Genomic DNA, 15,973 nt, shown 5'->3' on the forward strand with positions numbered 1-15,973 from the left:
CTCTCCAATACTATAGGTGCTGAGGGGTTTCCATGACAATGCCGGAGAGACTGTCGGAATAAAAATTGGAAGGGTCGAATTTTTTGTGTAAACAAGAGCAGCAACTCTGAGGTCTGCAGAGGATTAAGAGCCGGATCCCGCGTTATTAAACAATAGTAAAGTAAACCTCGAATAAATTCAAGGGGTGAGCAGTCATCAGGGGCCACACCACCAGCGCCGCGGTCTCCCGCTCGCTGAATTCCCCAGCAGCTGCAGGCAAACCAGCCCCACAGAGAGAAGCGCGGCTGTCCAAATGAAAGCAGAGAGACTGGCGTTTGAACTAAACTAAGATAAAAGACATCAAATGTTGGATTTTTTTGTATTTTCGTCATGTTGTCGGGAGTTCACTTTCAGCGTGAGGGGGCCAGAGACTCGCGTTGCAGTCATTAAAGCGGCCTGTAACTCATCCTTCCATCCCCGCCGCGCCATATAACCACGTAGTCCGTAGTAAAGAACCACATAAAAATGTCTGTGCTACAATTACCTATTTTTATACTGTTATTTTAATGGCTGATGTAAATGGAGCTACTTAGAGGTAGCATTAAAGAGCCGGTCTATGGATGTTCTCATGCATCCGCTCTTAGACCAGAGGTGTCGAAGTCCTGTTCACTGAGGGCCACACCGCAGAGGGCCGCTTTTAACAGTGAATACCATTATTACACCATTTTATAAGTAGAATTTAAAAAAAAATAAAAAATGTAACAAAAAAAAATGCACTAAATTCACCTCAAAATGTAGTGTATATAACTGTAAGTGGAAAAACAGTACTGCTGTTTTTAGGATAAGAAAAAAAGGCAGCTCAGTTGCCAGAATTTTACTGTAAAATGTACATTTGCTTTTTAAAATCTGCAATTTTACAGGACAATTTTGGCACCTGATCTGCCGAACTTTGTTTTACCCCGAATCGACGAGTGTAGGTTTTTCTGTGTGTTACTGTACATGTAAATGCCGAAACGGCACCAGTTTATTACAGTAAAAAAAAAAAAAAAAGTACTGTTATTTTAGAGAAAACTTGTTATGGTTTACACACAGGGATGTGACGGCAAACGGACACCAGAGGGTGGTAATAAATGTATTATATATGTAGTCTTAAAACTCATCTGTATACTCTAGCCTTTAAATAGACCTAATTTTTAGACCAGTTGATCTGCCGCTTCTTTTCTTTCTCCTATGTCCCCCCCTCCCTTGTGGAGGGGGTCCGGTCCGATGACCATGGATGAAGTACTGGCTGTCCAGAGTCGAGACCCAGGATGGACCGCTCGCCTGTATCGATTGGGGACATCTCTACGCTGCTGATCCGCCTCCGCTTGAGATGGTCTCCTGTGGACGGGACTCTCGCTGCTGTCTTGGATCCGCTTTGAACTGAACTCTCGCGGCTGTGTTGGAGCCACTATGGATTGAACTTTCACAGTATCATGTTGGACCCGCTCGACATCCATTGCTTTCGGTCCCCTAGAGTGGGGGGGGGGGGGTCCTCTCCAAGGTTTCTCATAGTCAGCATTGTCACTGGCGTCCCACTGGATGTGAATTCTCCCTGCCCACTGGATGTGAGTTTTCCTTGCCCTTTTGTGGGTTCTTCCGAGGATGTTGTAGTCGTAATGATTTGTGCAGTCCTTTGAGACATTTGTGATTTGGGGCTATATAAATAAACATTGATTGATTGATTGAATGTGTATATAATAATAACAAACAATACTACTGAACTATATAATGGGGCGGCATAGCTCGGTTGGTAGAGTGGCTGTGTCAGCAACTTGAGGGTTGCAGGTTCGATTCCCGCTTGTGCCATCCTAGTTACTGCCGTTGAGTTCTTGGGCAAGACACTTTACCCACCTGCTCCCAGTGCCACCCACACTGGTTTAAATGTAACTTTAATATTGGGTGTCACTATGCAAAGCGCTTTGAGTCACTTGAGAAAAGCGCTATATAAATATAATTCACTTCACTTCAATGGAGTGTAACGAAATCCAAGAGTGTATGCGTGTGACTATGTGTGTAGATTAACTGGAGTGTGTGTTACCAAGTTTTGACGAGAGCGAACAAACGAGGCCATCCATGGGGCATGCAGGGGGTCCGGGGCGAGAGAGAGGCGTCAGAGTCGTGGGGCGAGCGAGGAGTCGAGGAACGAGGGAGGCAGTCGAAATCCAGGGCAACGGAAGGAAAACAGATACACCATGAAAAACTTGGCTCACCATATGAGAACTAAGTTCCCGCGAGGATCCCTGGGTCCAACTGGGCTTTTAAGCAGCTCGCCCTCATCAATTACAGGTGTGTGCAAAGGCAATTGTCTGCAGGCTTGTATCTGCGTGGGCGTGCTACTCTCAGCGCGAGCAGGGGCGTGTCCGAGCGCGCTGTCAGCTGAGAGAGCGCAAGTGGGCGTGGCCGGCGGTGCGCTCGTCACGAGGCACGGATGAGCTTTGACAAAAATGCTGTAAAAAGCACAGTCAATTTCGCAATTTGACCATGAAATCTATAGCTACTTTTACATTGATGGATAACTTGCTTTGAAATCATTATTAGTAGTAATTATTTCTATTTTAAAAATAGTTTGATAATATGTTTGTGCATAATTCTACAATATTTAGGTGAACACCATTTGCCATTACATGGAATACATATATTGTTTTTCTCCCAAAATGGAAAGAAAAAATACATTTACAGTATTACACATACATGTGACCTGCGATGAGGTGGCGGCTTGTCCAGGATGTACACCGCCTTCCGCCCGATTGAAGCTGAAATAGGCACCAGCGCCATCGTGACCCCAAAGGGAATAAGCGGTGGAAAATGGATGGATGGACATATATGTGACTCCTTGTATCGCTCTGCTTCCTACACAAATAAAACACACATTTTACCAACATTGTGAGGACCTCTTCAAACAAATCCACACTTGTCACTCCCAAAAACGCTTCTAGCACTCAAAGTAGCGGTTAAAACGACACAAAAACACTCAGTATCTTAACGGTACGTAAAAGTAAACAATATAGGGCGAGGATTACAAAAATAAACCGTTCGACATACAACAAGACACCAATTTGGACACAACTCACCTCAGCATCGCAAGCAGGAAGTGAGGAGGAAGGGGAGGAGTTACAGGAGACTACGGAAACCTGATGGTGTGCAACGACAGGAAGGAGCAGAATAAATTAACAGTATGTCAACAAAAAGTAAGGATATAAAATTCATACAAACGCAATATTTAACACACATTTTACCAACAGCCTACGTTGTGAGGACTGCTTCAAACAAATCGCGCCAACAGTTGTCACTCACAAAAACGCTTGTAGTGCTCAAAGTAGCGGTTAAAACGACACAAAAACACTAAATATCTTAAGGGTACGTAAAAGTAAACAATATAGGGCCAGGATTGAAAAAATAAAATGTTTGTTTTTGTTAGAAAACCACATACAACAAGACACCAATTTGGACACAACTCACCTCAGCATCGCAAGAGGGAAGTGAGGAGGAAGGGGAGGAGTTACAGGAGACTACGGAAACCTGATGGTGTGCAACGACAGGAAGGAGCAGAATAAATCAACAGTATCTCAACAGAAATTAAGAAGTCTTTGATATAAATTTCATACAAATGCAATACTTAAAGGAGCCATGTGTAACAGACTGAGGTTGCCAGATGTCCAAGAACCCAGCTGGATGGACTGGGCTACTCTCGAGATTTAAAGAGAATTCTGGCTGGTGACGCAAAACACCCTTTAGTGGAAACAGCTCCGAGTCGCAAATGTACTTTGTCAAATTTTTAGAAATGGCGACTTCATTTGCGAAAAACTTCAATGGAAACATAGCTTGGGAGACGGATTCCAGTAGCTCCCTGCGCAGCTGCGGTGCACAGCAGGGATTCTCAAACTGTGGTACGCAGGCGCCCTCTTGTGGTATGCCCCGGATTTGTTTCACGATTAAAGTACAGTGTTTTATTTTCCTATATCCTCCCACTTATTCTACACCCCTCATGTCTCTTCACAATTGCAGACTAGAGTCAAGCTCAACAGGGTCTTCTTTCCCCGCTGATTCTGCCAAGCTCGTTCCCTTGGCTGTGGTTTCGCTAGATAGTGGGTAGGGACAGTGGGAATCTCATTCATCCGTTCATTCGCGTCACTGAGGTTGCCAGATGTCCAAGAACCCAGCTGGATGGACTGGGCTACTCCAAGGAACTTCAAACTTCCACCGCCTCTTAATATTTTTGCACCGTTGTTTCGAGATTTAAAGAGAATTCTGGCTCGTGACGCAAAACACCCTTTAGTGGAAACAGCTCCGAGTCGCAAATGTACTTTGTCAAATTTTTAGAAATGGCGACTTAATTTGCGAAAAACTTGAATGGAAACATAGCTTGGGAGACGGATTCCAGTAGCTCCCTGCGCAGCTGCGGTGCACAGCAGGGATTCTCAAACTGTGGTACGCAGGCGCCGTCTTGTGGTACGGCCCGGATTTGTTTCACGATTAAAGTACAGTGTTTTATTTTCCTATATCCTCCCACTTATTCTACACCCCTCATGTCTCTTCACAATTGCAGACTAGAGTCAAGCTCAACAGGGTCTTCTTTCCCCGCTGATTCTGCCAAGCCCGTTCCCTTAGCTGTGGTTTCGCTAGATAGTGGGTAGGGACAGTGGGAATCTCATTCATCCGTTCATGCGCGTCACTGAGGTTGCCAGATGTCCAAGAACCCAGCTGGATGGACTGGGCTACTCCAAGGAACTTCAAACTTCCACCGCCTCTTAATATTTTTGCACCGTTGTTTCGAGATTTAAAGAGAATTCTGGCTGGTGACGCAAAACACCCTTTAGTGGAAACAGCTCCGAGTCGCAAATGTACTTTGTCAAATTTTTAGAAATGGCGACTTAATTTGCGAAAAACTTGAATGGAAACATAGCTTGGGAGACGGATTCCAGTAGCTCCCTGCACAGCTGCGGCGCACAGCAGGGATTCTCAAACTGTGGTACGCAGGCGCCCTCTTGTGGTACGCCCCGGATTTGTTTCACGATTAAAGTACAGTGTTTTATTTTCCTATATCCTCCCACTTATTCTACACCCCTCATGTCTCTTCACAATTGCAGGCTAGAGTCAAGCTCAACAGGGTCTTCTTTCCCCGCTGATTCTGCCAAGCCCGTTACCTTGGCTGTGGTTTCGCTAGACAGTGGGTAGGGACAGTGGGAATCTCATTCATCCGTTCATGCGCGTCACTGAGGTTGCCAGATGTCCAAGAACCCAGCTGGATGGACTGGGCTACTCCAAGGAACTTCAAACTTCCACTGCCTCTTAATATTTTTGCAACGCTGTTTCGAGATTTAAAGAGAATTCTGGCTGGTGACGCAAAACACCCTCTAGTGGAAACAGCTCCGAGTCGCAAATGTACTTTGTCAAATTTTTAGAAATGGCGACTTCATTTGCGAAAAACTTGAATGGAAACATAGCTTGGGAGACGGATTCCAGTAGCTCCCTGCGCAGCTGCGGTGCACAGCAGGGATTCTCAAACTGTGGTACGCAGGCGCCGTCTTGTGGTACGGCCCGGATTTGTTTCACGATTAAAGTACAGTGTTTTATTTTCCTATATCCTCCCACTTATTCTACACCCCTCATGTCTCTTCACAATTGTAGACTAGAGTCAAGCTCAACAGGGTCTTCTTTCCCCGCTGATTCTGCCAAGCCCGTTCCCTTGGCTGTGGTTTCGCTAGATAGTGGGTAGGGACAGTGGGAATCTCATTCATCCGTTCATGCGCGTCACTGAGGTTGCCAGATGTCCAAGAACCCAGCTGGATGGACTGGGCTACTCCAAGGAACTTCCAACTTCCACTGCCTCTTAATATTTTTGCAACGTTGTTTCAAGATTTAAAGAGAATTCTGGCCGGTGACGCAAAACACCTTTTAGTGGAAACAGCTCCGAGTCGCAAATGTACTTTGTCAAATTTTTAGAAATGGCGACTTCATTTGCGAAAAACTTCAACGGAAACATAGCTTGGGAGACGGATTCCAGTAGCTCCCTGCGCAGCTGCGGTGCACAGCAGGGATTCTCAAACTGTGGTACGCAGGCGCCGTCTTGTGGTACGCCCCGGATTTGTTTCACGATTGAAGTACAGTGTTTTATTTTCCTATATTCAAACACGGTGTTACCGGTCAAAATGTGTGTAATGTTACAGAGGCCAAAAATATTAAATATACTCGTTAAATAAAACCTGTTCTTATGTTTTAATGAACTAATGGGCCTATTATGCTACTGTATTTTAATGTCGGTGATTATGGTGTACTTATGGAGTTTTCTGGGTTGCTACTCGCCGGAAAAGGTTTGAGAACTAGGATTCAATGGCCAGTTGGATTAGGGCACTGCTCATCGACATTCAGCTTTGTTCCTTGAGGAACTCAAATCTATTTCCACTTTGTCAGACGGGAGTTATCTAAATCAACAAAACGTACAACCAAAATAGTCGAATGACCTATTTAATGACGAATCTCAACTAACTAAAAAAAGCAGACCTCCTCTAAATGGAACTTATCGGTTGTTCGGCCCGGGGTTTTGTCCTTGTTGTGTTCTTCCTATTTTATTACTCTTGTCCTTTGTAAGCGTGTATTTTCTGCAAGTACCTTGGATTTTCCCCTTGCACTTTAGTTTGGAGGACACGTCTGTGCTGGCAGACTTCCAAGTATGTATTGTCACATGCACGCCGCTCTTTTTCTTGGGATCTTATGTTCCGGACTCTTCTTTGGTAGGCACCAAGCAACACTTGTTTCTATTTGTTGGCCTCGGTCTTGGTTGGAATGATATTTTTCTTTGTCTGTCACATGACTGCTTGGGGTTAATTTGTGGGTTTTGTTCTTCAGTTCCTGTCCAGCTTTGGTATTATCTCCAGTACTGCTTCCTTTGTTTCTGCTTTTTCTGTAGACTGGTTACTTACCACCGTCTGAGTCCTGCAGGCCCTTCACTGCTCCCCGGTGCACAATAAATCAATGATGTGGTGTCCATTCATCTGCAACATGCACACCTTTACACTGCACACCCAATCTCATTGTTCTGCCCTCAAGTGACACATATCGGATCTTTTGCCGTCAGATTGTTGTCACGTGTGACTTCGGCCTCAACACAATGTGACCTGAGTTGGATTGTTTTGGGCAAACGACGTCACTCGTGTGCGGAGGAAAGACACGGCTGCCAGCAGAAATGGATATTTCATTACAATATCCACTTTCGGGGAAAAACATGTAAAAAAATACTTTCATTTTATTTTGTAGTAGTAGCGACTTCCTCCAGGTCCACTTCCTTTGTTTTCACTTAATCAAAGTGTGCATGCAAGTGATGTCGAGGCCACATTGGGGCCACATTGGGCCCACTTTGGGAATACATTGAGACCACATTGGGGCCACTTTGGGCCCATTTTGAGGCCACTTTGGGAATACATTGGGGCCACATTGGGGCCACTTAGGGAATACATTGGGGCCACATTGGGGCCACTTAGGGAATACATTGACGCCACATTGGGGCCACTTCAGGCCCACTTTGAGGCCACTTTGGGAATACATTGGGGCCACATTGGGGCCACTTAGGGAATAAATTGGGGCCAAATTTGACCACATTGGGGCCACTTAGGGAATAAATTGGGGCCAAATTTTACCACATTGGGGCCACTTAGGGAATACATTGGGGCCACATTGGGGCGGCATAGCTCGGTTGGTAGAGTGGCCGTGCCAGCAACTCAAAGGGTTGCAGGTTCGATTCCCGCTTCCGCCATCCTAGTCACTGCCGTTGTGTCCTTGGGCAAGACACTTTACCCACCTGCTCCCAGTGCCACCCACACTGGTTTAAATGTAACTCAGATATTGGGTTTCACTATGTAAAGCGCTTTGAGTCACTAGAGAAAAGCGCTATATAAATATAATTCACTTCACATTGGGACCACATTGGGGCCACTTTGGGGTCTCATTGGGGACACATTGGGGCCACATTGTGATCACATTGGGGCCACATTGGGGCCATTTTGGATCTGCATTGTGACCACATTGTGACCACATTTGGGCGACATAGGTGGCACCTTGGGGAAATTTTTGCGGCCTCGTTGGGGCCACATTGGATGGTTCAAGATGGCGACGCCCGGACGGGCTGCAGCATCGAGAAGCTCCTGGTGAAGATGGAACATTTGGCAAAAATACCGGACAATTCTGCAAACTTCATGGCTGGCTTATATCATGGTAACTCCGTGATCACTTACGACCGCCAGACACTTCTGGATGTGGACAGATCAGGCCGTTTTGGTCTGATAGACGTGTGCTTGCTAAACCTGCTAGCTAGCATGGGAATACTTCACCGGCTAAATCCAGCGGCCTGTGAAGCAGGGGAGTATAGTACCAGCGGGGGCCATCAAAGGAACAGACGCAAGCGGTGTGATCAGAAGCGGAAACGCGGATGCTGAGCGGGGCTTAAAACAAAGCAAAAGCTGAATCCCCACAGAACACCGCTTCCCTCCATCCTGAAGCCGGATTTAAAAGGAACACACGAGCCTACTGGCCTAGGTAAGGAGTCTGTTAAGTTAGAACAAGTTTTTTCTGCTTTGATTGTTTCGGAGTTGGACATGCATTCTACTATGATGCGTTCAGTTTATCAAAGCACCAAACAAACAATCGGAACATGCGTTTTACTGAGGTGGCAAACTATGATGCGTTCAGTTTATCAAAGCACCAAACAAACAATCGGAAAATTCCCGTCATATCAATTCCTAGATATGGTCATATTTATTTTAAGTGCACTATGCAGAATAAACACAACATTATTAATATTGCTACTACGGATAATTTGATCAAAAATTCCCTAAAACAGTCTACTACCTATAATATAGGCTTTTTAAACATAAGATCATTGTCTCCCAAAACGTTGTTAGTTAATGAGGTCATCAGAGACAACAATCTTAACGTCATCTGTCTCAGCGAAACCTGGCTTAAACCTGACGACTTTTTTGCGCTAAATGAGGCATCTCCTCCTAACTATACGTATGCGCATATTGCCCGTCCCCTTAAAAAGGGTGGGGGTCGCACTAATATACAACGAAAACTTTAAGGTTAAAGTTTTTGCGTTGCAGGTGGACGGCAAAGCTCGTTCAGGATGACATCCCCCACCACAGTATACATTCTGCACTATACAGGACACATGGCATGAAGAAGATGGATTGACAATGGTCTACAGTCCCTTAGCGGACACAATGCGCAGAAACCCTGATTGGCCTTTTTTTTTTTTTTTTACACACCACCGAGTTTTCTGTCCGTTCAGGAACCCGAACTTGCAACCACTCGGCGTAAAAGTCGATAACAAAGGACTTGCCATTTCTTTACGTGTGTGAAAGTTCAACTTTTAGCAGTAAATGACTCGTCAGAAGTATACTGTACTCGAATATTAATGACGTTTAATGGCGGAAATGATGGGGTTTTTTCCGTCTACACAAGCTGACCACTGACTACTCTAAATATATCCTACTCTCTCTGGTCTTGTCTCTTGGTGAGATAAAGTTGAATAATAAACACGTACTGAAATGCTTGCTAAAATGCTGTAGAGGTGTTAAGTATTTGTTAGGGATGCAGTTGAGATGTGTGTGTATATGTAGAGTAAAAATGCCCAGTCACACCTGATAAAATGCTCCAAGACTTGGGAGGACGTGTCAAAGTCTGCAGGAATGATGCCAACGCCTCGGTCTAAAAGAACCACGGCTTCGTTTGTCATACCGCGGAGAGAGTTGGCTGCGGGGCACTGGAAATGTCAGCAACTTGCCACAATGTTGGATGAGTGCAAAAAGTTTTACAGGAGTTCTCAATCAATACTGCAAGGCCTGAACGTGGACAGGTGCTGGTCTGGATGATTTTGACCCTGAAACCCCGGTAAGTGCGTGTGTCGCTGAGATGGTCCTTGCAGAAGTTTGGCAGATTTTCGTACAGTTTTCCAGGAGTTCTCAATGAAGACTAGAACTCCTGAACGTGGACTGGTGCTGGTCTGGATGATTTTGACCCTGATACCCCGGTAAATGCGTGTGTCGCTGAGATGGTCCTTGCAGAAGTTTGGCAGATTTTCGTATAGTTTTCCAGGAGTTCTCACTGATGACTGCAACTCCTGAACGTGGACTGGTGCTGGTCTGGATGATTTTGACCCTGAAACCCCGGTAAGTGCGTGTGTCGCTGAGATGGTCCTTGCAGAAGTTTGGCAGATTTTCGTATAGTTTTCCAGGAGTTCTCACTGATGACTGCAACTCCTGAACGTGGACTGGTGCTGGTCTCTATGATTTTGACCCTGAAACCCCGGTAAGTGCGTGTGTCGCTGAGATGGTCCTTGCAGAAGTTTGGCAGATTTTCGTACAGTTTTCCAGGAGTTCTCACTGATGACTGCAACTCCTGAACGTGGACTGGTGCTGGTCTCTATGATTTTGACCCTGATACCCCGGTAAATGCGTGTGTCGCTGAAATGGTCCTTGCAGAAGTTTGGCAGATTTTCGTACAGTTTTCCAGGAGTTCTCACTGATGACTGCAACTCCTGAACGTGGACTGGTGCTGGTCTGGATAATTTTGACCCTGATACCCCGGTAAATGCGTGTGTCGCTGAAATGGTCCTTGCAGAAGTTTGGCAGATTTTCGTACAGTTTTCCAGGAGTTCTCACTGATGACTGCAACTCCTGAACGTGGACTGGTGCTGGTCTGGATAATTTTGACCCTGATACCCCGGTAAATGCGTGTGTCGCTGAAATGGTCCTTGCAGAAGTTTGGCAGATTTTCGTACAGTTTTCCAGGAGTTCTCACTGATGACTGCAACTCCTGAACGTGGACTGGTGCTGGTCTCTATGATTTTGACCCTGAAACCCCGGTAAGTGCGTGTGTCGCTGAGATGGTCCTTGCAGAAGTTTGGCAGATTTTCGTACAGTTTTCCAGAAGTTCTCACTGATGACTGCAACTCCTGAACGTGGACTGGTGCTGGTCTCTATGATTTTGACCCTGATACCCCGGTAAATGCGTGTGTCGCTGAAATGGTCCTTGCAGAAGTTTGGCAGATTTTCGTACAGTTTTCCAGGAGTTCTCACTGATGACTGCAACTCCTGAACGTGGACTGGTGCTGGTCTGGATAATTTTGACCCTGATACCCCGGTAAATGCGTGTGTCGCTGAAATGGTCCTTGCAGAAGTTTGGCAGATTTTCGTACAGTTTTCCAGGAGTTCTCACTGATGACTGCAACTCCTGAACGTGGACTGGTGCTGGTCTGGATAATTTTGACCCTGATACCCCGGTAAGTGGGTGTGTCGCTGAGATGGTCCTTGCAGAACTTTGGCAGATTTTCGTCTCCTTGACTTTTACAGCTTGGCAACATATGTTGGAGTCTCAAAACGAGCCCGCCGGGGCACTTCCGGGTTTCACGGCACTCTGTGGGACAAAAACTGTTTCCTTTTATACCTCTATTTCTGATGGCCACGTTTTTTTTTTTTAACGGCGACAGACATCTGCTCATGACTCGTTATTTCTTGCTAATCTGACGATTTCACCCGCTAGAAAACGGATCTTTGTGCTTGGCAACAACACGGGACAAAACCAGGGAAAGGGGGCCAGCAAGTATTAATCTCTCCGGAGGCAAATCCATGGACAGGAATGTTTCAGTCAGAGGCAGCACACTTTCATTTGATGGTGAATACATTTACATGATTTGTTGATTGGATACATATTCATTGATCACAGAGGGATGATTATTTCTAGACGGGAGCGGTGATGTTCCGCATTCATTTCAGCCTTGACTCTACTTTCAGTTTTTCATTTGGTTGTAGACTTTCCACCAAAATGGATCGTAGTTTTGGTCTAATTTGAGTCATCTAAATTGATTTAGTCAACGAAATTACACAACATTTTAGTCAGCTAAAACTACAGTAAATTTAGTCGACTAAAATATAAGGTACGGTAAGTTTATTTGAAAGCCGATTTTTATTTCGAGTTCCCTCACTGTTACACAGAATTTTTTTGTATGTTTAATTTTTTACTTCTTTTTTTTTTAAGCATATTGTGTTCCGTGTCCTAATTTGCTAAAGTACTGTAGACCATTGTCAATCCATCTTCTTCATGTATTGTGTAGAGTGCAGAATGTATACTGTGGTGGGGGATATCATCCTGAACAACAGACTTATTTTGGAAACGAATGCCCTCTCGCACCTTTATAGTGCAGGACGGAGACAAAAGCGCAGGATTTAAGACCCAAAATAGATTGGCGTGACTTTGGTTATGTGTGGAAATGCTGATAAAACCTGGGATGGTTTATAGGTCCAAAAAATCCTACAGCCCTAAAAAACAATTTCTCGACCAATTTAAAAGAAAATCTTTCAACACATTTTTCAACACCCCTTCACCATCGAAACATTCCTCTTAGTCAGGACAAAAAAAAAACAGGTTGGTTTAAGAAACTTGAAAAATTACCGTTTTTTCCTAAAATGTCAAAATGTCCGTTCATGTCACCACAGCCTCAATGAACCAATGAATCGCTCTGAAGATCTTCTGTTTGTTTACTGTGTCATGCACATTCTTTTTACAAGCACTTTTGCAAATGCTATTTGACTTTGTTGTTTTGCTTCTCTACTGTAGATGGCGTACTCTCCAGGAGTTCTACATTACTCACCAGGAGTTCTACATCACTCTCCAGGAGTTCTACATTACTCTCCAGGAGTGAGTTCTACCTTACTCTCCAGGAATTCTACATTACTCTCCAGGAGTGAGTTCTACCTTACTCTCCAGGAGTTCTACCTTACTCTCCAGGAGTTCTACATCACTCTCCAGGAGTTCTACATTACTCTCCAGGAGTGAGTTCTACCTTACTCTCCAGGAATTCTACATTACTCTCCAGGAGTGAGTTCTACCTTACTCTCCAGGAGTTCTACATTACTCTCCAGGAGTGAGTTCTACCTTACTCTCCAGGAGTTCTACCTTACTCTCCAGGAGTTCTACATTACTCACCAGGAGTTCTACATCACTCTCCAGGAGTTCTACATTACTCTCCAGGAGTGAGTTCTACCTTACTCTCCAGGAATTCTACATTACTCTCCAGGAGTGAGTTCTACCTTACTCTCCAGGAGTTCTACAATACTCTCCAGGAGTGAGTTCTACCTTACTCTCCAGGAGTTCTACATTACTCTCCAGGAGTTCTACATTACTCCCCAGGAGTTCTACATCACTCTCCAGGAGTTCTACATTACTCTCCAGGAGTGAGTTTTACATTACTCTCCAGGAGTGAGTTCTACCTTACTCTCCAGGGGTTTTATATTACTCTCCAGGAGTTCTACATCACTCTCCAGGAGTTCTACATTACTCTTCAGGAGTGAGTTATACCTTACTCTCCAGGAGTTCTACATCACTCTCCAGGAGTTCTACATTACTCTCCAGGAGTGAGTTCTACATTACTCACCAGGAGTTCTACATTACTCTCCAGGAGTTCTACATTACTCACCAGGAGTTCTACATCACTCTCCAGGAGTTCTACATTACTCTCCAGGAGTGAGTTCTACCTTACTCTCCAGGAATTCTACATTACTCTCCAGGAGTGAGTTCTACCTTACTCTCCAGGAGTTCTACCTTACTCTCCAGGAGTTCTACATCACTCTCCAGGAGTTCTACATTACTCTCCAGGAGTGAGTTCTACCTTACTCTCCAGGAATTCTACATTACTCTCCAGGAGTGAGTTCTACCTTACTCTCCAGGAGTTCTACATTACTCTCCAGGAGTGAGTTCTACCTTACACTCCAGGAGTTCTACCTTACTCTCCAGGAGTTCTACATTACTCACCAGGAGTTCTACATTACTCTCCAGGAGTGAGTTCTACCTTACTCTCCAGGAATTCTACATTACTCTCCAGGAGTGAGTTCTACCTTACTCTCCAGGAGTTCTACAATACTCTCCAGGAGTGAGTTCTACCTTACTCTCCAGGAGTTCTACATTACTCTCCAGGAGTTCTACATTACTCCCCAGGAGTTCTACATCACTCTCCAGGAGTTCTACATTACTCTCCAGGAGTGAGTTTTACATTACTCTCCAGGAGTGAGTTCTACCTTACTCTCCAGGGGTTTTATATTACTCTCCAGGAGTTCTACATCACTCTCCAGGAGTTCTACATTACTCTTCAGGAGTGAGTTATACCTTACTCTCCAGGAGTTCTACATCACTCTCCAGGAGTTCTACATTACTCTCCAGGAGTGAGTTCTACATTACTCACCAGGAGTTCTACATTACTCTCCAGGAGTGAGTTTTACATTACTCTCCAGGAGTGAGTTCTACCTTACTCTCCAGGGGTTTTACATTACTCTCCAGGAGTTCTACATCACTCTCCAGGAGTTCTACATCACTCTTCAGGAGTGAGTTCTACCTTACTCTCCAGGAGTTCTACATCACTCTCCAGGAGTTCTACATTACTCTCCAGGAGTGAGTTCTACATTACTCTCCAGGAGTTCTACATTACTCTCCAGGAGTTCTACATCACTCTCCAGGAGTTCTACATTACTCCCCAGGAGTGAGTTCTACATTACTCTCCAGGAGTGAGTTCTACCTTACTCTCCCGGAGTTCTACATCACTCTCCAGGAGTTCTACATTACTCTCCAGGAGTTCTATGTTACTCTCCAGGAATTCTACATCACTCTCCAGGAGTTCTACATTACTCTCCAGGAGTGTGTTCTACCTTACTCTCCAGGAGTTCTACATTACTCTCCAGGAGTTCTACATTACTCTCCAGGAGTTCTACATCACTCTCCAGGAGTTCTACATTACTCTCCTGGAGTTCTACATTACTCACCAGGAGTTCTACATTACTCTCCAGGAGTTCTACATTACTCTCCAGGAGTGAGTTCTACCTTACTCTCCAGGAGTTCTACATTACTCTCCAGGAGTTCTACATCACTCTCCAGGAGTTCTACATCACTCTCCAGGAGTTCTACATTACTCCCCAGGAGTGAGTTCTACATTACTCTCCAGGAGTGAGTTCTACCTTACTCTCCAGGAGTTCTACATCACTCTCCAGGAGTTCTACATTACTCTCCAGGAGTTCTATGTTACTCTCCAGGAATTCTACATCACTCTCCAGGAGTTCTACATTACTCTCCAGGAGTGTGTTCTACCTTACTCTGCAGGAGTTCTACATTACTCTCCAGGAGTTCTACATTACTCTCCAGGAGTTCTACATCACTCTCCAGGAGTTCTACATTACTCTCCTGGAGTTCTACATTACTCACCAGGAGTTCTACATTACTCTCCAGGAGTTCTACATTACTCTCCAGGAGTGAGTTCTACCTTACTCTCCAGGAGTTCTACATTACTCTCCAGGAGTTCTACATCACTCTCCAGGAGTTCTACATTACTCTCCAGGAGTGAGTTCTACATTACTCTCCAGGAGTGAGTTCTACCTTACTCTCCAGGAGTTCTACATTACTCTCCAGGGGTTCTACATTACTCTCCAGGAGTTCTACATCACTCTCCAGGAGTTCTACGTTACTCTCCAGGAGTTCTACATTACTCTCCAGGAGTTCTACATCCCTCTCCAGGAGTTCTACATTACTCTCCAGGAGTGTGTTCTACCTTACTCTCCAGGGGTTCTACATTACTCTCCAGGAGTTCTACATCACTCTCCAGGAGTTCTACATTACTCTCATGGAGTTCTATGTTACTCTCCAGGAGTTCTACATCACTCTCCAGGAGTCCTACATCACTCTCCAGGAGTTCTACATTACTCTCCAGGAGTGAGTTCTACATTACTCACCAGGAGTTGTACATTACTCTCCAGGAGTGAGTTCTACATTACTCTCCAGGAGTTCTACATTACTCTTTCTTACTGTCTAATGTGCTTTCTTGTTTTTTTTTGTGTGGCTGAAAACCCAATTGATTTTTCACTTCCAAGGCCACTAATAGCAGAGAAAAACACAAACGATGAATCATGGATAGAACTGCTGC

General features: G+C 44.9%; 1 long non-coding RNA gene across 1 annotated transcript in view; it reads right to left on the minus strand.

Annotated features, from left to right (window-relative positions):
• Window positions 1-2,732: 2,732 nt before the first annotated feature.
• LOC133550508 (uncharacterized) overlaps window positions 2,733-15,973 on the minus strand; it is a 51,240-nt gene continuing 37,999 nt past the window's right edge. The window contains exons 4-6 of the long non-coding RNA XR_009806283.1: window positions 3,481-3,540; window positions 3,093-3,152; window positions 2,733-2,871 (exon numbers count right to left, since the gene is read on the minus strand). This is a non-coding gene — a long non-coding RNA (uncharacterized LOC133550508). The remainder of the gene's footprint in view (window positions 2,872-3,092; window positions 3,153-3,480; window positions 3,541-15,973) is intronic.

This window comes from Nerophis ophidion, linkage group LG04, assembly GCF_033978795.1.
Source record: "Nerophis ophidion isolate RoL-2023_Sa linkage group LG04, RoL_Noph_v1.0, whole genome shotgun sequence".
In the NCBI taxonomy this organism is placed as follows: Eukaryota; Metazoa; Chordata; class Actinopteri; order Syngnathiformes; family Syngnathidae; genus Nerophis; species Nerophis ophidion.